Consider the following 21,200-nt stretch of genomic DNA (forward strand, 5'->3'; position numbering starts at 1 on the left):
AGTGACTGCTGTGAATTTCCCATGCTTTCTTCTAAAAAATAATTTTAAATGTGTTTATGCTGTTCTTATTTCACCATTTTGTATTGTGTAGCAGAGAGAAAAAGTTCCTCTATGTTAAAAAATCCTAACCATGAAGAGCCACATCAAGAAGAATGGTCTCCCTTGGGATATTCATTCCCACTACCAGGGAGACAATTCCAAAGTTGCATCCAGTTCAAAGTCCATGTCTGGGTCGGTAATGTTTTGTCCTCTCCATCAAGTCTTGATGGGGCTCATGTTGTCGTCTGATGAGTAGGAAGAAGATATTTGAACCTTTTAGGAAGAGACAAGCGGTGAACTATGGCAAAGACTGAGAGCTGCCCCTCACATATCCATGTTACCCTTCTACAGAACTTGAGTGAGGCATATGCTGCACAGCTATGAAGACAATTTCTAGTCTCCCTTGCATTCACTGTGCCTGTGCCCTGGCCACTGGATTAAGTCAAGGTAATCATAACTTCTTTCAAAAGAAGCATCATGCCTGTCCCTTTCCCTTTTCCATTAGCTTTTCCCTCTGGTTGGCTGAATGTAAATGGCTTAGCTGGAGCTGAAGAGAAGTTATCTAAGATTGGTGGATATGTAATGAGGACCCTAAATAAAGGGTCTTAGTCTTTGATACGTGAAACCATTTAGGATAAGCCCTAGGCCATTTATTTCTGGATTACTATGTAAGAGATAAACAAACTTTTATTTGGGCCTTCATTACAAGAAATACATCTACCCCTAACTAGTGTAATATTAATGGAAGTAATGATGATGTCTGTATTTATGTGGCTAACAAGATTTCCATTCTTCCTTGCACACATTCAGAATCTTTCTATTAAACTAAGAATGGCTTTTGAAGCTACTGAATATGAGCCTTGCTCCCTTTTGTGTGAAACAGATACAATGTCAAAAAACAAAAACAAAAACAAACAAACACCACCCAAAAGAAACCCAAAAACCAAAGTTACTCCTTAGAGAAACTGCTCTGCCCACTACATTTCTGCATTTCTTTCCTGGCATTAGCAGTTCCCCAATACTATCTGAGGCTATGTTTCCGTGGTTATTGTAGTCATTGTTTTCTGCCTTATCTCCCTGAATTTAGTAAAATCTCTGTACTCTTCATGGTACTGAATATGATAAATCACATCATACTCAAGCTATCTGGAAATGAAACCACTTGCCTTTAAGATAATAAATTCCCCAGCAAAGCCCTTCCCTCATCTACCACTAACCTTTTTGCTTTCTTCCGTCTATGACTAGTTGGAAATAATATTTCTCTGGTATTGAGAAAATCCTGCAAAGGATACAGAAATTCAAACTGCGCGATGGTTGATAAAATGGAATTTTACCAGATAAGAGAGAAAGTGTCTTCATATAATGAACTTCAGATAGCTACAGAAAGATAATCTGGGTATTTAGCTGAGAGATGAATACTTAGATTACTACACTAGACCAGCAGAAGAGAATTCATTTTTTTCTTTTTGGATGTTGTATTACATGTAGAATTTCAAAACCCTTGACCTTCAAAGAACTTCCCAATTCATCTTAATACCTGATGATTTTATGTGGCTTATTTTCTACTTCCAAGAACATTTGTTCTCCTTAGGTAGATGAAAAACTGAACTGCAAGACATGTACAAGGTCATATTTTGAGCCACTCGTGGAACTGAATTTTTGAACCCTTCCTCTAACCAGTTTAATTCAATTTTCACTGCATGGTACAGGCCAGAGAATGTTCAGTACTGTATATGAAGAACTAGTTTATATAACTCTCCGATTCTCATATTTTTCTTATCTTGTTCTTATTTGGCTTTATTTGACCCCATCTAACCTTTGGGCACACTGTTTCTTGCCCTTAGGTTGTATGTGTGCACCGCACAGCTTGTCACGTTTAAGGGGCATGCGCATGGCGAGTTCGAATCACTGACACTCACTGAGCGCGTCAACATGCAGTGCTGCAAAAGACGGAAGACATCAAGAGATTACTCCTGCTGCTGGGAGCGCAGATGTGTCCTCTACACATGTGTTCTTTGTAGATGTTACCTAATAATTTCAAGGGGCTATTTCTGGGTGATAAGGGTGTGATAAATTAAAGGTGATTAAAATAAGGTATTCAATTCTATTCAAATCAAATGAGAACTCACTCTCTAGCCAAGCATCTTGGTGTACACTAGAGCGTATTAAGGCACCAATTCTCTTTTTTGAGCATGTAGCCACATACCTTCCATTTCCTTGCTATCACTTTTCCAGGATTTGGCTACTCTTAACAAAAAGCATGATAAGAGGTTTCTTTATTCTTTCTCCAAATTAAACCTTCCTTTTCCATATTTTCTTTTTCCAGAACTTTTCAATCAAGGCTTGAGGAAGGATGTATGTTCTCATAAGCACCAATTAAACCAGAAAGAGAGGAGTTTGCCAATGGCTCAGTGGATCGATCAATCAATGCTATACACCTTCATGATACGTTAAAATATTTATAACTATTACTATTATAGAAATGTCCAAACAAATCAATATGATGAGGGCTGAGACCAAATTTTTGCTTTATTCGTTTTCTATCTATCCTTGCCTCTCCCACAACCATTCACCCACTATTTACAAGATCTGTTTCTATGTTCCTTTGCTCTATTTGTAAATAATAATTAATTATATAATATTTTGCCACTGATCAGCTAAATGAAACTCATCACTTCCCCTTTTCTGAATCTAGCCTGCTTCCATTTAAATTGCTATCTCCCTGTCTTTTAAATCACTTGAGGCTGGAAAACTTTTCAATGTTCTATATTCATTTGTAATAATATATCTGTACATATGACATTAATAAATGTAATACATATATGTAATACATACATAATATATGTGTGTGTATATATATAATACATGTAACACATATAGGTATTGCTTCTATCTCCCCATCTCCCACTCCCCCACTCTTTGTTCTGGTAGTATGCTGATTTTACGAAATTCTTTTTCATCCTTATTTGTTGATGTCTTTTTTTTTTTTTTTTGCTTTTTTATGCTGACACTTTATTAATTGTGCAGAGCTCTAGGTAAATACATGTGCACATCCTGTATGATAGAAATACACAAGATTCAACCCCTTTTCTTTCCTCCTCTTACAAAGATAACTGATAGGTCCTGTAATCCCTTACCTCCCTTCCCCATTAGAACTTGCATACCCTTAGTTCCAGCTCCTGTTGGACTTCCTTTTGCTGGGTCGGTGGGGGAGGGACTTCTAAATTATTCTTCTCACCTTTGATATCTCCCCTACTCTAGTCCATCATCCAAAACATTAAAAGTGATTTCTGGGTGCCTGGGTGGCTTAGTCGGTTAAGCATCCAACTCTTGGTTTTGGCTCAGGTCATGATCTCAGGGTCATGAGATCGAGCCCCCTGGTGTGCTCTGCATTGAGCGGGGCGTCTGCTTGAGATTCTCTCTCTCCCTCTGTTCCTTCCCCCCCCCACTCTCTCTCTCTCTAAAACAAAGCAAATAAATATTTTTTAAAGTGATTTCTAATGAAGAATGGAATAATCAAAGAGGGCTCCATAGAAGAGAGAAGACTGCCAGATCTTTTGAGACACTAAGGGGTCACCTATAAGCTTGACAAATGGTCAACCAGAAATGGTCGCTGTAGTGATTTTTCTCTGCCCCCAATTTTTAAGTGACAACAAATGATGTGTATAACTATAGACTCTTTAGAATGCTAAGACTGTCCCATAAAATTCTGAGAAACACTTAAAGAAATAACCATTTTCTATGAAGGAAACTAGTTTGATAGCCATGGTCTTATTGCTAGCTGCTTCCAGCAAGACTCTTCTTTAAACCGTTACCTACACTTAAAAAAGAAAAATTAAAAAGAAAAAAATTATTTTTAAAAATATATTTTTTATTTGTCAGAGATTGAGAGAGAGAGCAAGCACGGGGAGGGGCAGGCAGGGGAGAAGCAGGCTCCCCACTGAGCAAGGAGCCCGATGTGGGACTTGACCCTGGGATCATGACCTGAGCAGACGCTTAACTGACTGAGCCACCCAGGTGTCCCAAAATTTTTAATTTTTAAAAAGTGATTTCTGAACACAGATTTGATCATGTTACTACTCTACTCAAACCCAGCCTTACCGCATTATTCAAAGTCCTTCATGCTGTGACTGCAGCCTACCTTACCAGCCTCGACCGGCTACTCTCATTTGTTAGGTTTGCATTGTGTACCTTCTCCACTTGTAGAGCACTTTTCTTCAACAAAATCATCTATTGGACTAATGAGGAACCAATAGGACTGCTATTTTGATTCTAAAGCTAATAAATTGACCCTCTCCTCCTCTTATCAATGCCCATTTAACAAATAAAATAAAAAATGAGGAATGTGCTGAATTTTAGAATATCTCCAGTACTACAAACTTGACTGTGACAGAATTTTCTAGATCAACTATTTAAAATGCCATAAATATACATAAAAATAATTGTTTCCATCTTGAAAATTGTGCTCAATGATGTTTTTTTAATTCCATTTTCAAAATCAAATAACCCATGTTAGATGCTATTATTCAAGGAACCACACACATGCACACACACCTTATGAATGCTTTGTTTCCCCAATTACTTCCAAAGTTATTCAACCATGACTACATTAGATTAGATAATTAACTTGCAAATACCTCATTTGGCATAAATGCTTCAAGTATATTATTATTCAGAGCTATTTTCCCTTCTCTACTTCTCTAGAGTTTGGCTTTACTTGTAGCTTTAAAAATACTAGGTTTTGGGGGGCGCCTGGGTGGTGCAGTCACTGTAGCATCTGACTCTTGGTTTCAGCTCAGGTCTTAATCTCAGGGTTGTGAGGTCGAGCCCCTGCGTTGGGGCTCTGTGCTCACTGTGGAGTTTGCTTGAGACTTTCTCTACTTCTCCCTCTGCCCCCCCCCAAATAAATAAATAAATAATTCTTTTTTTTTAATACTGGGTTTGTGGATACATTTTGAATTAAAAAGCCACCTATAATATTGCATTATTCACTTTTGTTTCTCCAGTGCCTATCCCAGTATCACACAGAAAAAGGTGTTCAAATGACATTTCTGGAAGGCAAGTGAATCCATTGTAATGCAGAGACATGTGCCAACACATCAGCTTTAAATCAAATGATTGTTTACTGTGTTTAAGGCAATTAAGAAGGGAAGAAAGAAAAATGTTGCCAACCAGGTACCAAATCCATGGTGTCTAGAGAAAAATAAACTTACACATGTGGAAAGTATAGATAGCAAGTGCCCATGTAAATGACAAAATTACTTACATATGAACAATATAATAATGGTAATAAAAATGATAACGCTTAATATTTATTGAGCACTTACAATATGTAGGATCTGTGCTAAACTCTTCCAGACATTATATCATTGAATCCTCACAGAAATTCTATTAAGGCATGAACTACTATTCTACATTTTACAGAATGAAAAGGATCCAAGAAGTTTTATATACACTTAATTTTATCCAACTGGTAAGGAATAGAACTAGAACAGGTTTTTCTGAGTTTATAATTTCATAATACTCTCAAATGGACAGGTTACTCTCTTTGGGGCATCACTTAGATGGTAGAATTAAATGATGAATAGAATCCAATATATTCACTACAAAACAATTTTTTTTAAAAAAATTGTATGTTAGAACACATTTAAGACAAAATTCTGTAATTGAGCTCATAGGAAGAAGGAGATTTCCCCAGGAATTAGAGTTCACCTTTGGAGAGAATTGGCACTCAGCCAAGCATATTTTCACAATGTTTTGAAGTCTTAATGTATTGAACTATATACCGCATAAACATTGATAAATCTAGTGTGGCATATGCTGGAGATTTCAAGTTTTAAAATTCCATCTTAGATCATTTAACAGGATTTTAAAAAAAATCACTGTTCCTTAATATTGCAGAAGTTATCATGGTATATTTCAAGTCACAATTTCAAAACAGCATCCGTATACATGATCATATTACTAATTGAGTCCATAGCAAATATGGAAACAGGTGCATACATAAAGACCCACTTTGATAATTGAAATTTATTTTGAATAAGCAGTAAACAATATATCTTAAGTTGTCATTACTGAGGTATTCAAATGAAAGGAGATTCATGAATGATTATGCAAATTTCAAAAACATTCAAAATGCAGTTTAAAAGCAGTGTGCAAAAAATGAAAAGATTCTATTTCTTGTTTTCTTCACTGAGTTAATCTACTTGTATTTCAGAAATCTAATATTTAAAGAGGAAGAAACTGGCAATTTAGTTGTCACTGGCACAGACATAACTATGGGAAATTCCTATAAATATTTTTAGTCAGTTAGGGTTGGCCAGGAAGTTTGAAAATTCATGATACAACCAGAGCAATTCATACAGGGGAAGACAAAGAAGATGGATTTTCAAACCATGAAACAGCATATAAAGGGATAAAACAAAGGAAGATGAGATTCATTCATTCATTAATCATTCATTCAATAGGTTTTTATGAAGAATTTATTGTGCGAGATACAGCAATGGACAATGGCCTCTGCCCTCATGGCACTTTCTAGTGAGAGGTATAGAAATTATAAGACTAATAGTCCAATTCATTTCTAACTACAGTTATGATAAATGCTCAAAGGGACATTAGAATGAACTGTTAAGTCTAATAAGAGAGCTTGAATTAGTGAGGGACAGAAGGAAGGGGGGGGCAGGGCAAGCACACCAAAGATAAATTCATTAATAAAGCAGCATCTGGGGCTAATAACTAGGTCAATCAACTAGCGAAGGAGACAAAAAGTCAGATAATCATGCCATGCGATTGTTCAGTGATGTGAATTTCTCCATTAAAATTTTTCATAGTATAGTAAGGTAGTTGTCACAGAGTTGAGTGCAATTTATGTTAGGGTGATATTCAATAAAGAAGCGTTATTTGGAAGCAAAACTACATGATGGTTAAGTTTACTCTAGAATCACACAGCCATGATTTGACTCCCTGCTCCATTCTTCCTTCCACTCTCTGTGAAGTTGGACAAGTTTCTTCAGCTTTCTAAGTAATGAATAGCTATAAAATTGGGATAATAACATTGCCTTTATTACAGTCTTGATATGAGGTTTACCTGAGATAATAAAAATCCACTATATCCTTGGCACAAAGTAATTATTCAATATATCTTAGCTATTATTAGGAGGAGGAAAAAGATTGAAAATAAATGTCAAAGAGGACTTTGAATGCCCTGCATTAGAGTGTATATGTTATTCCTTAAGTAACAGGAAGTCACAGAAGTTTTCTGAAAAATTACTTAAGCACACAAAATAAATTATTAGTGAAAACCTATAGCTTACAAAGTGTTTCCAATGCATTACTTAATTTAATCCCCATTAATCTTGAAGTGATGATGATTTGATTGACATTTTACACATAAAGAAACTAAAACTTAGAGCACTTAAGATGACTTGCCCAAACAGCTATGATTTAGATTCAGGACTTCAAATCAAGGACAGTATGATTTTTGCCATGATACAGCTGGCAGATGATTTTGAAAGACACTCGAAAGAGGCTGCATAGAAAAACTAAGAAACAGGGGCGCCTGGGTGGCACAGCGGTTAAGCGTCTGCCTTCGGCTCAGGGCGTGATCCTGGCGTTATGGGATCGAGCCCCACATCAGGCTCCTCCGCTGTGAGCCTGCTTCTTCCTCTCCCACTCCCCCTGCTTGTGTTCCCACTCGCTGGCTGTCTCTATCTCTGTCGAATAAATAAATAAAATCTTTAAAAAAAAAAAAAAGAAAAACTAAGAAACACCGCTATTTTGGTTATTCTGAACTTGAAATGGAGAATTTTTATTTTTTAATTTCTAGAATGTTGATGATAGGAACAAGATACCTGGTGAAGGTTTAAGAAACTGGAAACTTTGATGTTGCTTCTACCTAGGCCACTTCACTTTGTGACAAGTCATGGAGAAGTTATTTAACCTCTGCTGTTGTAGGATCCCTCATTTGAGAAAAGGAAAATATTATCCCATTTCTTGGGATTTTCTAGTGATTCAAATCAGATACTCTCCTCCCCCCAAAAGCCACAACAAACAGAAAATTCAAAAGAAAAACACACAAAAATATATTGTCTTCTTAAAAACAAAAGTCCCCATTTCCCCCTTGAACTTTAAGTCTTAGAGGAAAAGTCAGAGTCACTGAAGTGGAAAGAGAATCTATCAATTGTTTTTTATTAAAATCAAATCAAATATACAGAAAACTAGACAGCTTTTCAATGGTATTTTGTATGTGTTAACCTATTAATAGCGGCAAACCTGGTTGTTTTCCATTTACTAACACTGCTTCCCGGAAATCTCTGGGTGCTCTCTCTCTTCCAATTTGAGCTGTGAACATGCAGACCTGTCATGTTTTGCTGTGTATGTCATATGTACTGAGGGACATTTTCCCAAGTCTACTTCTCTATCCAGTCTTAATGAATTATTGCCTTTATGGCTCTGCTTTCTGTGTTCTATCGTGGTTCCAGACATGTGATCTCCTTTTTTAGAGAAGAGAAAGTAAAAGTCAAAGGTCCTGATATATTCTTCTCAGATTCCTTTATTGTTCTCAAGACCCCTTGAGTAGTTTTATTGTTTTTTTTTTTTTAAGATTCATTTATTTTATTTTAGAAGAGGAAGGGCGGGGAAGAGGGAGAGAACCTTTCAAGCAGACTCCTGCCGAGCAAGGAGCCCAGCACCAGGCTCAATCCCAGGACTCATGAGATCATGACCTGAGCTGAAACCAAGAGTCAGACGCTTAACTGACTGAGACATCCAGGTGCTGTCCCCCCCACCTCGAGGTAGTTTTTTGGGGAGGCGAAGGGGTTGGAACTTCCTACTCATGTCCTTCTTTTTTCTATTCTGACCTTATGGTTTCTTCCTCTTCTAATTATGAATTTTATAATTAGAACTGAATTTTATACCTAATTATATTTGATAGAAAATTTGGAGATTTCTGAAATTGTCGTTAGATATAATGCCATGCATACTAGAAATTTCCATAGTGTAACTCATTTTTTTTTTTTTGGAGAGTTTACTATGATAACATATTGTAAGTCTTCATAAAAGTACTGCTTGAAAAAAAAATGGGACTCTGACCTACAGAACTTTTGTAAAAGCTAATATCTGAAGTAATTTAACTGTTTGAAAGAATAATTTGCATTAAGAATCCCCTTTTGCCTCAATTAGATAATCTGATATTTTCCTACATATGATCAGAAGAAACCAACATGGAAAATCTTTACATGACAAGAGAATATGCAGAGTGGTGAGGTGACAGAGCTTGGTTTTGTTGGGTGTTAGTGACAGCATTGTGTTTTATATACTTCAGAGACAATTTGGGCCATAGCATAATATTAATATTGTAGAAAAGCAGTCACCATATAAGATAATTTTACTGTCCTACAAAGATAGTTTTGATTTATAACAATGTTTTTTTGCCACAGCAGCCCTAACAATACTTAGAAACTTAGACAACTAGAATGAGAATTCAAATTTGGAACTACAATGTCCAATATCCTTATTTTACACATGAGAATGCTGAGTCCAGAAGAGAGGTGAAATTGTTAACTAAGGTCATACTGCTAGTTAGGCCCTCCAACTAGGACACTGACATATTGATTCTGGTGCGGTATTCTTGTGTTAGGTTCATTTTTAATTCTGTGTACTCCATGTTTTGTTCACCTCAAAGGGGAAAGACCCTGTCTGAGATTGAGTTGTCAGGCCTGGGTAAGAACAAAGCAAGAATCTAGCCTACTTTCCAACACAGGAGTCAATCTCAAGAAAATTGATATATGCTGACAAACAATACTATTAAGGAAGAGGTGTTTGGTGGACCAAAGAAATGACCTTCACACAGGTAGAAATAGAAGCAGTGTTGAATGCCCTGTGTGATGGAGAAGCAAATGAATTATATAGAGAGATAGTTCAAATTGATTATGGCAGCAAGAGACTAGTCAAGGACATTCACAGGTAACTTTACAAAAATGTTTTCCATCCTTCCTCAAGAACATATTCCAAATCCTTGGCCTGAAAGAAAAAGGTATCTGGATAGAGAACTCCTAAACCATCACACTTTGTCAGAGAGCAATGCCATTGCTACTAAAACCCACCCAAATTTAAAAACTTAAAAACGAGGGTAAATCTGCTAAATAGGGTGCATGTGACATTATTGTGAAATACAGAGAGCGCAGAGGATGAATGCAGGGCTAGATTACAGTTTGCAAATCTGAATAATGAATGATTTTTCACATTCACCACCAAAGCAAAAGGGAGAGGAAGCACTGCCAAACTGAGGATGGCTTTCCAGAAGAATGTAGGGGAGAAATACGCCGGGTGTAATTGCCAGGTTTTATCTCAGGGGCTGAAGGGCACCAGGCAGTCACTGTGAATAAAGAGTGAGATGCTATTTTAGAATTCGCTCTCAGGAAAGAACACAGGCTATGACGTGGAGGACTGTCTTCACAAACACAAAATCATAGAATGTGTTGTTATATTGATGTGAAAAACCTTAGAATCAACCCCAAAGATGACCTGGATGGAATGACTACCCTCAGAGCTTATATTTTCTTCCACTGTAGACAGACTTCTCCTCATCCTAAAGCAAATGAAAAGCAACCACCAGAAGGCTTAGGAAGTAGTGGGGTGTGATCAAAAGTCACTCTACTGCCTCACTGTCCTCCCATAAATATACTCACTGAAGTGAAATTTCTTAGACGAGTTTTTCATCCCCCTCATCCAAATGGTCATCCATGACCTCCGAAGTCTGTCTTTTGCTTATATCATCACAAGTAAAGCCACTTGGTAAATAGTGGAGGGAGAAGAAACAGGTGAAGAATAAGGACCACCTGTGATGACAGATGAGCAAAGAAATCACCAAGGCAACTGAGGGAAGACACATTTGGAAGTCCTAAAAGGAGCCAAGAATGCAAGGACTTTACTTTTCCCCAAGGAAGCACACAGACAGTTTCTATCTACCACCAAATGTTCAGTGGAGTTTTCACTGTTTGGGAAATGGCAGTAACTCCAGTCTGGTAGAACCACCTTTCTGATCATAGTGTTTCCATGAGCAAATAAGACAAGAGGAGCTGCATTTAAAAATGAATTTATGAAGCTAGCAATCAAGAAATCATCATGTAGATACAAGGAGGTGAATTTTATGAGACTGAGATGAACATGTTAGCTGATTTGGTGAAACATTAAGGTCTCTTCCATAAAAGAAAAGCAGGTTATACTTTAAGGACGATTTAAGGCACTCAATGGCCATGGGTGGGAGGCTAACATTACTTAGCTTAGACTAGTCATTCTATGAAAATTTACTCAAATGTCTGACTCTAACCTTAGGAAATGGTTTTGCATGACTGGCATATGCTTACGAATGTTTTTATTTGGTCTAGGGGGCCCAAATGTGGAGAGGAAGATAGACAATAACTGCCTTCTCTCTAAGGTACTCATAATATTTATGCCCTGTCAATTGTTGTTTCATAATCATTAATAATGGTCTCTTTATCACACAAAGAAGTTAATCTCTTACTTCCTTCAATTAAACATGTTGAAATATACAGAATATTTCTAAGAATTTTGACAGATTCTGTTTATTGTTATTATTATTATTATTATTTGTAAGAGAACCAGATTAATGTTGGGCAGCTAACCAGAGGATTCAGGCAGACTTAGTCTTGTAGAAAACTTACAAGTAAAATTTTCAATGGTACATTTACAAATGACCAAGTATCTCTTGTGTGGAGAGGGAATCCAGATGACAAAGTTTGTCTTAAGGCCAATGGGCCAGATTAAATAGAAAGAAACAGCACAGAGTCTATTCTCTTGTGACATGGATTTAGAGAGAGTGAGTAGAAACCAAAGAAAACTACTTTACTACGAACTCTATGAAATAATCATTTAGGTTTCAGAAAGAAAAGTCAGTGAATTACATCTTTTTCCCCTTTCCATAGTGCAAGGCCAATTGAAATATAGACACAAGAGTCAGACAGAGATTTGAAAAAATTAAAACCAAACCAACCTTTTTTGTGGCTTTCCTCTGCAAAACTCAGTTGTCAGATCATTTACTTCTCTTCCCCAAAGGAGAGGAAATGTGTTGGGAGCAGGGAGAGTGGAGCTGGGAGTGCTATGTTTTCAGTCCCAAGGAAAAGTGATGAGTTGGGAATACATGGTTTTCCCAGTAATACAGAGAATGTAAGGAGTCACCAGCCAAGGGGCTAGAAAGCTCTTAGCTGACTTTATCCTCACTGCATTTGATATAAATAACCGTGGTGCAGGCCTCAGCCAACTGTGGCAGTATTTGTTTTTATCCCCAGACATGCCTGGAAAATATAGTGTTCACTCAAGACTCACAGCATCCTGGAGTGCATGCTTGATATTAATAAAATTAAAAGTTATTTTTCAAGTATTTTTAATACTGTATTTTTCAAGTGTTTTTTAATCCTGCATATAGATAATTATATGCAGTTGGGCAAACATTATAATCAATTTTATGGTATGTAGATTACTAGGTTAATTAGAGTATCAATTATCCTGAATGTATGCCATCCTATTTCAACCATTTTGAATCAATGAGAGGTATTTGACCAAATGAGTATTTCTTTGTAAAGATCCATTGCGTTCAAGGCATGTCTTGATAAGAGACATAGAGAAATGAATTAGACACATTCCCTGACCTGAAAAGTCCTTATCACATGGAATTTACAGACATGTAGCTAATTAGATGCAACACAAAACAATGCATTGATAGAAGCCGTATAGAAGGAAATAAAAAGAGAGCATGTGCAGATATGCCTAGACCTTAGTGAAGGCTGGAATTTGAATAAGTCTCCTGAAAAATAAGTGAGATGTCACCAGGATTTGGAATTAAAGAGCAAGTTCTAGGTAGTCATAGGAGCAATTCTAATAATAAGAGGACCCTTTGTGGAATGACAGACAATGCCATTATTGAAGAGTAGAATTCAACATAGGGTTGATCAAAGCTAAAGGTCAAGATATATGTTGAGGCAAGCTCTTAAAAGTAATTTTTGTGTCATGTTTGTGTTGCTGTGATGCTTTCATTGTTTCGGTTTGGTTTTGTTCTCTTCTTTAGCAACAGATACTGCCATCTTTTGCTAAAGAATAAGTAGGGACTAGATATCTTAGAATCACTGATGTTTGCCAGGCTTCAAAGGGTGAATGAATGGGAAAATAGTCTGAGAGGGGTTTATCACTGGGCTTGATGGTTGTTCTTCTGTGCTGTGGTGGACAATGGACTCAGTCCTCCCAGCATTCATAAGGTTGATTTGCATGCCAAGCATTAATGTACGTGATAAATAAATATATTTATAGATCTACAGTACTTTCTTGAGGGCCCCTAATTGACCCCATTGTTGGAAAGTAATTGTTCCCCCCATTACTGTTACAAAGGAGCTTGACTCCATCACTGATGATAGATACCTCAGGAGACAACGAGCCTGCCTCCACTACTGAATTTTGGTCCAAAATCATAAGGCCAGCCTTACCTACTGGGAGTGTCTTGCTTTCATATAGTCCAAATCTTTTGCAAAAGTAACTTGTTTCCCTCCCTTTTCTACCAGAAAAACTCACCATTCCTGATCAATTTTGGTGCAGGGGCACTTGTCTACAATAACTGATTATCTATGCCATGTCATCTCCATGAGGCCAAGGAGATCAAAGGAGTTTAAATCAAATGGCTCCAGCTAGGTTGGCTGGCAACTGTCCATGAAGCAAATTACTGGAGAGTATGTATCCCTCCCCATAATATTTGTTATTATAGATGATCCCACTGTTTCAGTACAGGTAGCTGCTATGCAAAATGGGATTCAGTCCATTTCTTTGCTTGGGGTACAAATTGTCAAGCTAGTGAAAGGTAGCAGAATATGCCATCCCAAAATATGGTCCTTTAGGATATTGTTTATTTTCAGGTGTAGTCACTTTAAAAACAGCTAATACAGGAAGAGACTTTCTGGAAAATCCTCCTATCTGCCTCAAGACAGATCTTCCAAAACAAACTCAACTGTCCTAAATCTCTTCCCAGAGGGATTTCATCAACCAGGGAGGACTGACTTCCCACAGGAGAGGCGCATACACTCAGACAAACATTGTCACAAACTGTCATACTTCCCCTCTATCCTTCTATGAGCCTATTTCATTTTTCCCTAAGAATCATTTACTCTCCCCTAAGAATCCTACACCCCTACCCTACCCTTCCCCTATTAAAATGGTATTTAAGCCTGAATTCTAAGCCACTTCAGGAAGTTACTCAGTTTTCCCTGGGTATCTCCCATATATACATACATGAGATGTACATGTTAATAACCTCCTGCTTTTCTCTCCTTCGTGTGTCTTTTATTACGGAAGTCTCCTCTAAGAACTCAGAAGGGTAGAGAGAAAACTGCTTTTCCTCCTCTACATGTTTGTATCAAGCCTCTGTCATTCATTTACCACATTCTGTGTAGTGACATTGGACTGATCCCGTGGTGCTGTCCTCTATCACTTTACATATGTTTAAGAACCCCCAACCTTAAGGGAAAGGGAAAAGGATCTCTTGGAAGAAGGTAAAGTGGACTTTGGATATCCTGTATTACCTGTCTGGGAGAGCAGTCAAGGATTTTGCACTTTAGGGACAGACAGACTAGGATAGGTTTCTGAACTCCTCTGATGTCTAGGACCTCACCCCGATTTCTTGAAAGTGCTAGAGGAAGAAACACTCTGGGCTTATAATCAAGGGAGACAGACATGATCAAATATGCTTTGTAGCACTGCACACTGGCAATGGTACGGCTAATGACTGGCAGGGATCTTAGAGCTACCTGACCAGCAAGGAAGCTGCAGCGAATATTCCTGCCCAGACTGATACACTCAAGGGCAGCACGGGTGGAAAGAAAAGAAGATACCAAGACTTCCTCACAGAGGAGGATGTGTCTATATCCTAATATATCTTTCATTTTCAGGGCATGATTTCTCAGGAAACATTCATTGCAATAGAAGTACCACAGGTTGGCTCAAAGTCAATGTATCATTTATGTGAAAGAAATGGACTAGGTCATGTCCAACCATTAATGACTTGGTTCGAGGCCTTGCTCTTTGGGGGATGTCAGCTACTATCCTCTCCCTGACTTTATTACTTCTGTGTAAAAATGAATCCTCCACCTGTGTGAAGTTGTCCTCCTCCTACCATCCTCTTCCTGTGTGAACAGTCTGTGTTTCCACCTTACAAGAAATATCAGGTGCTGCCAAGATAAAGAAGCTGACTAGAAGCTGCAATAATTGAAGGGGCAGACAAAAATGGCGGTAACCGTCCAAACGGTGTTCTTATGAAATGCCCAGGAGTAACTGGTATTTAGGAAAACTTAGGGTTGAAGGCAAATACCAAAGCGTGGTCTTGAATTTCATGTACTAATGAAATATATATTTCCCTGATCCTTCAGTAGCCAATATATTTCATGGCAAAATGTTTTTCTGAGGTAAAGGATAGACCTGTAAAACAAACACATGTAAATATTTAAAAGTATGATGCTTGTGCCCTCTTTGGCAGCAGATATACTAAAGTTGGGACAGTACAGTGAAGATTAGCGTGGCCCCGGTGTGGGTATGACACGCAAATTCATGAAGCGTTCCTATTTTCAAAATAAAAGTATAAAGATGAAGCACTTTATGTCATTCATTGGAGTGAGGACAGAATGAACAAATGGCTAAGGAATTATAGTTTTAAGTTACCCTGTAACCACATCATAGCATTTTCACTGTTTCGGAAGTTACGCATTTTAGGAAGGAGCACCACTGTAATCCACTACTGTCATAGACACAAAACAAACAGAAAAAACAAACAAACAAAAAGCCTAAAAAAATGGTCAAATGTATCTCATTTTCAAAGGGATGAATAAAGGCCCAATAACCCCACAAAAACTCCCAAATCAAGTTTCAAGTAGATATTAGGCTGACATTTCCTTAGCAGAGACTTCAATTAGAACTCTTCTGTAGGCGAAAGGTGGGAAGAGATGAGCAGATGAAATTTAACTTACTTCTCCAGCACGTGCTGTGAGCCCCACATTCTCACCTCCACAAACTAGCAAATCAAAGGTATTGAGGATTCAAGCATTTTTCTTCCAGCAGCGGGTGGCCCAAGTGCCTCAACCCAGCTGTCTTTTCATATTAGAAAGAAAGCTGAGATCATTGTCACTCATATAACATCCCATTTGTTCTGCTGCTCTCACTAAATTTCCGGAATTTTATGTGGGGTCTCTCTCCCACTAAGAAGATGAACCTGTGCGGCAATTTCCCTGTTTAAACTGTGGGATAATTCCTTCTTTCAGAAAAAGAAAGTGTAGAAACATTCATTTTTACAAAGAAGTTGGACATTAAAAGAGTCTTTTCATTAGCGAAATAAACTGCAGATCATTCAATTGTCATATTTCAGAGATTTGCTCTGCAAACTTTCAAACAGTTTCTCTTGTTTTTTTTTTAAAAAATGATTTATCAGCAGTGATTACTAGATCATATAATTGCAAAGGACTTTCCCCAGAATGGCCAACTGTTCAGCAATAAATTCCAATGACATATTCCTTATGAGGGCAGGCATTCCTTCTTCATGGGAAATGTGCCCTCTATGTAGTGGTTTTTTCAGTCCCCTAACTCCCTATTTGGAGGGTATAAAGCAGTGGAGGAAAAGGAGGAAAGAAGAATGGAAATCGCCTCACTTGGAATTATGGGAAATTATTTTGAAAAGTATTTTTAAAACCAATAATAGTAGGGAACTGGTGAATTGTTATATTGCACACCTGAAACTAATGTAATACTGTATGTTCACTAACCGAAAGTAAATAAAAACTTAAAATAGATAAAAATTAAAAAATAAAATAAAATCAATAATAAATACAAGTTGTCCTCCTAGGAATGCCAGGACTGTGCTGGGTGCGGCTGGAAAAAGGCACAAAAATAAACTTAAGGAGTTATTTTTCCACCATGAAACTGTTTGAAGAAAAGGGATTTTAGATGAAATTAGAAAGCAGTATACAATAAGCTAGGAAGAAAAAAAAAAAAAAAAGGAAAAGACAGTCCATGAAGGCTTCTAACTTTACACTACTCTCCCCTCCATCTTGGTATTTGTAATTCATGCTTTTATAGGATCTCATGACACTATGTGTATTCATCAAAAGTCCTCCATTCAGAAAAAAGACTAGTTTAAGCAAAAAGAGAAAGGGACTCTAACAGTAAAGTAGTACATGACTGAGTATAAAGGCCAACTAGGGTTGGGTCTTATGAAAAACCAGGACAACTACAAGTCTCTCTGTGTCTCTCTCTCTCCTTTGTTCTTACAGAGATCTAGACGACCCCGTGCATCCCAAGTTTGCATACTCAGTGCCAGTAACACTTAGAAATGAAGGAACACTTAGAATTGTTCTTGCTCAATCCCAGTTCTCAATTTCTGGGAGAGAGAATTAGATTGTCTCAGCTTGGGTCATTGGCTATGGCCAGGGGATTCAAAATCAGTTTAAATTTAATCATGGTTGGTGGAGAACCAAACCATGGCTCACAGTTCAGTTACTGGAGTAAATCAGATAGCTTTTTAGTTAAAAAAGTTACCCCAATGTTTACCGTACTCATTATACTCATACATAATATACTAGAAGAAAGTTTCAAAAATGCCATATTTTATCAGGAGCCATATATGCTTCATATTTCTCTCTGACATTTCCAAGAGAAATAAGGATGTCACTCTGCAGCTCAACAGATAAACTGTTTTTATTTTTCAGTTAGTGTGTGCATGTTTAAGACCAAATAATTTCTTGACTTCCTTTTATAATAGAAAAGCGGAAAGGCAGCAAGGCCAAAATCATCTTCTCATTCTTGACTATACCACTTTGTCTACAAAATTATTTTGCCATATGCTCTCTGCAATGTTTAGGCAGATCTCTATCATGGAGGAGCCATATGTTGACTTTGCAATAGCATATTTTCTATTTTTTAGAATTGAGCCCACCATATTGTGGACACAGGCCATGGGAACCTCATTTTCATTTGAAAGCCAAGATGGCATTAAACATGTCTAAATGGTACAGCTAGAGGTATGATCGCTTGATTTGAATAAATGAATGGAGATCCCTGACAGGTCATCTCTACCACGTTTAGAATCCCATAAAGACATTTTAAGATCTTTTTTTGTTTTGTTTTTACTTGACAGAGAGAGACACAGCGAGAGAGGGAACACAAGCAGGGGGAGTGGGAGAGGGAGAAGCAGGCTTCCTGCTGAGCAGGGAGCCTGATGCAGGGCTCAATCCCAGGACCCTGGGATCATGACCTGAGCCAAAGGCAGACGCCTAATGACTGAGCCACCCAGGCTACCCCTGAATCCCATAAAGACAGTTTAGAATCCAAACCCAAAGCAGAGGTTTTGCTTTGTTTTGGGTTCTTCACTGTACTTTGATCTCCGGTTAAAAGTTCTTGCTGTTGTCCTCACGGTTTACAACTTGAAGATGTTTTGGAATTGACTTTCAACATGACAATTTCCCAGTATTAGAAGAAAAGTAAAGGACAGCTGAAAAGTTACATTTGAAAAAATTAAAGATGTTATTTTTGAAATTATGATGGCTTTTCCTCTAAAATTATTTACATAGGTAAAGCTTTATTTAAAATAAAGCTAGTAATTGTTGTCCTTGTGTTAACGTGTCTAATGTATATGTTCCATGTATTCTCATACATTTAACGTTAGTAGTAGAAGTTTCTTTTTAAAGAAAGAAATTATTCTGTTTTGGTTGGGTGCCTAAAATGAGATCATTCTTTTCTACCCTAAAGGGTGTATATCATGAACTAGTGTGGAACACTGAACATTCTATATTTTTAAAGCAAAAGAAGGTAATTCACAGAGTTTTTTTTAAAAGGTCTTTTTTAAGGTTTTTAGAGAACTTGTTAAAAAACACCCACAACCATATTTCAAGTCACATTCCCTCTCCTGTCTCTTCTCCCCACAAAATGCTCACAGACTGCCAATTTAAAGGAAAAACATAGTCAAGCCAGATAAAAAGCATCCGAATGAAGAGAAGGTTAATCGTGGAAGGCAATGGAGGTGGTCGGGACAATCTGTTGATTTCTTTGCAATGACTGCATTTAGCCATTTCTTCCACAGCCCCCTGAGAATGAAGGTTGGCATTCACTAGCTCCCAGACTCCAGTTTATAACAGTGTTCATCCCCAGTCTCGCATCTTCATCATCGTCAACCTTCTGACCTAAGAGTGTTGGGAGACTCTGGGAAGGAGGTCTTGAGAATTCACAGATGGGAAAATAAACAGCAATGTGAATAAGAATGTGAACAGCTGGATGCCCTGGCTTAGCAATGCTAAGCAGTAAGCTAGGTCTCCTGTCTCTTCATCTAACTCAGATAAAACCAGGAAAAGACATGATCGCCAAAGGCATTTTTCAGCCTCATTTTTGGCTCATGGCATGACAGCCCAGTGAGTTGTAGTGACAAACATATATGAGAATATAAATTTCAAACTTGTATAACTGTTGCCTTTTAGTCCTCCTTTCCTCCTTTATGATAACAGAAACTAGGCTTTCATTCTAAGTTATGACCATCTATTACTTAGATTTTAATCTGGGTTGCTACTCAAATTACTGCAATGCATGAACTGCCAGGGTCCTTATCTGTGAAATGGGAATGATAATATGTACGTACTTCATGGAATTATCCTAAGGACTGAATGAGACACTGGAGAGATAATAGTACAGGCTGTGGTCTATAGTGAGAGGACAAAGAATATTAGCTATCTTCATGCTTATAACTTTTGTTAGGAATATTAATTATATACCCATAATACAAATTTATAAACAAAATTATGTTCTGTTATGAATTAGAACACTTGTGTCTAGTACTGGCTCTGTCGCTAAGAAGCTGAGAATCCTTAAGTGAGATTCTTAGCACATATGGTCTCAGTTTAAAAAATGAGAAATTTGGATTAGGTGATTATTAAGGTCCCTTTGGGCTCTAATATTATTCTATATTTGACTTCTTCATAGCAACTGATTCTGCAATGAGATTGGCTGGCTACAAATCTGCTCTCTACAAAATAGTTCTCTTTTTAGAAACGTATAGATCAAAATTAAGCTCTTCTTCTAGGAATCAGTTTGTTGGTCAGTACTTGAGTGTTACTTTCTTGGGAATTCCTGAACCCAAACCCAGGAGAAATTTTTCAGTTCCTTACCTTGTATATTTTTAGAAAAATATCTGTACAATAAAAATAAGTCCTGGATAAACAGTGGGATCTGATGTAAGTATTTATATATCAGATACCAGGGCTTAGGAATCAGCACAATGGTGGCTGAAAGAGAAGGAGGGCTGAATGAGAGATCTGAATGGTAATCCAATGACAACATTCCTTCCATGCTCTCCAGGCACCAAATCCAAGTTGATACATGGTTGTGGCAATAGAAATGTCCAGGATCTCCAAAAGATACTGACAAGGGATGGCAATGGGAATAGGTTAGAGAAAAGTGTTGGCTGGAAACTAGATGGGCAGTGGCTTTCATTCAAGAGGTTTACCTGCACGAAGCTGACAAGCAGACACAAATGTGTTTCAGGGTCAAGGTAACTTGAAGTAAAAGCCCAGTCCTAGAAACTGAAGCAACATGTGCAGGAAGGATGATAAGTTACAGGGGCAAATTCCTGAACTCCACTGATCATCACTGTGGAACTGAATGTGTAATTGCAGAAGGAGAAAACAGTGTGGAGTCACCCCTTATTTCAAGAGGTCAATAAGAGTCCTCAGGAAAAGTTCCATATACCAGATAATTGTTTAGAGTCATTTAAACATGGGGTATGGAGAAAATAAATGGACAGGAAGATCGTATGCCATCTTGCTCTGGATTGGTCAAACGATGAACACTATAAAGCATTGAAAACATTATCTATATCTGACCTGTGCCACAAGCTTGTTGTTTTGCTCTGAGGACAGCAGGAAGAAGACCAAATAACCTCTCTAACAGGTTCTTTCTATTCTGAATCAAGATTTCACACAGTACTAGACTTAAAACAGTCATGGTGGCCCCATCACCATTACCTTCATATGGCGGTATCAGTAGGATGTTTGGTGTCCAGGTTAAAATCAATTAAGTTCCAGGAAAGGCAAAATCCCTAGGTATGGCTGATGACCATGAGAGAAAAACAAAGC

At 37.6% G+C, this 21,200-nt stretch overlaps 1 long non-coding RNA gene and 1 other non-coding gene across 2 annotated transcripts in view; one reads left to right on the forward strand and one right to left on the reverse strand.

The window, feature by feature from the left end:
• LOC148109638 (uncharacterized) overlaps positions 1-21,200 on the reverse strand; it is a 214,036-nt gene that overhangs the window by 102,599 nt on the left and 90,237 nt on the right. The window lies entirely within an intron of this gene.
• On the forward strand, positions 15,560-15,662 carry LOC123786176 (U6 spliceosomal RNA). Its single transcript, XR_006777906.1, has one exon. It is a non-coding gene; the product is annotated as a U6 spliceosomal RNA (small nuclear RNA).

Source organism: Ursus americanus, chromosome 7 (genome assembly GCF_024610735.1).
Source record: "Ursus americanus isolate L20-20 chromosome 7, mUrsAme1.1.p, whole genome shotgun sequence".
Lineage (NCBI taxonomy): Eukaryota > Metazoa > Chordata > Mammalia > Carnivora > Ursidae > Ursus > Ursus americanus.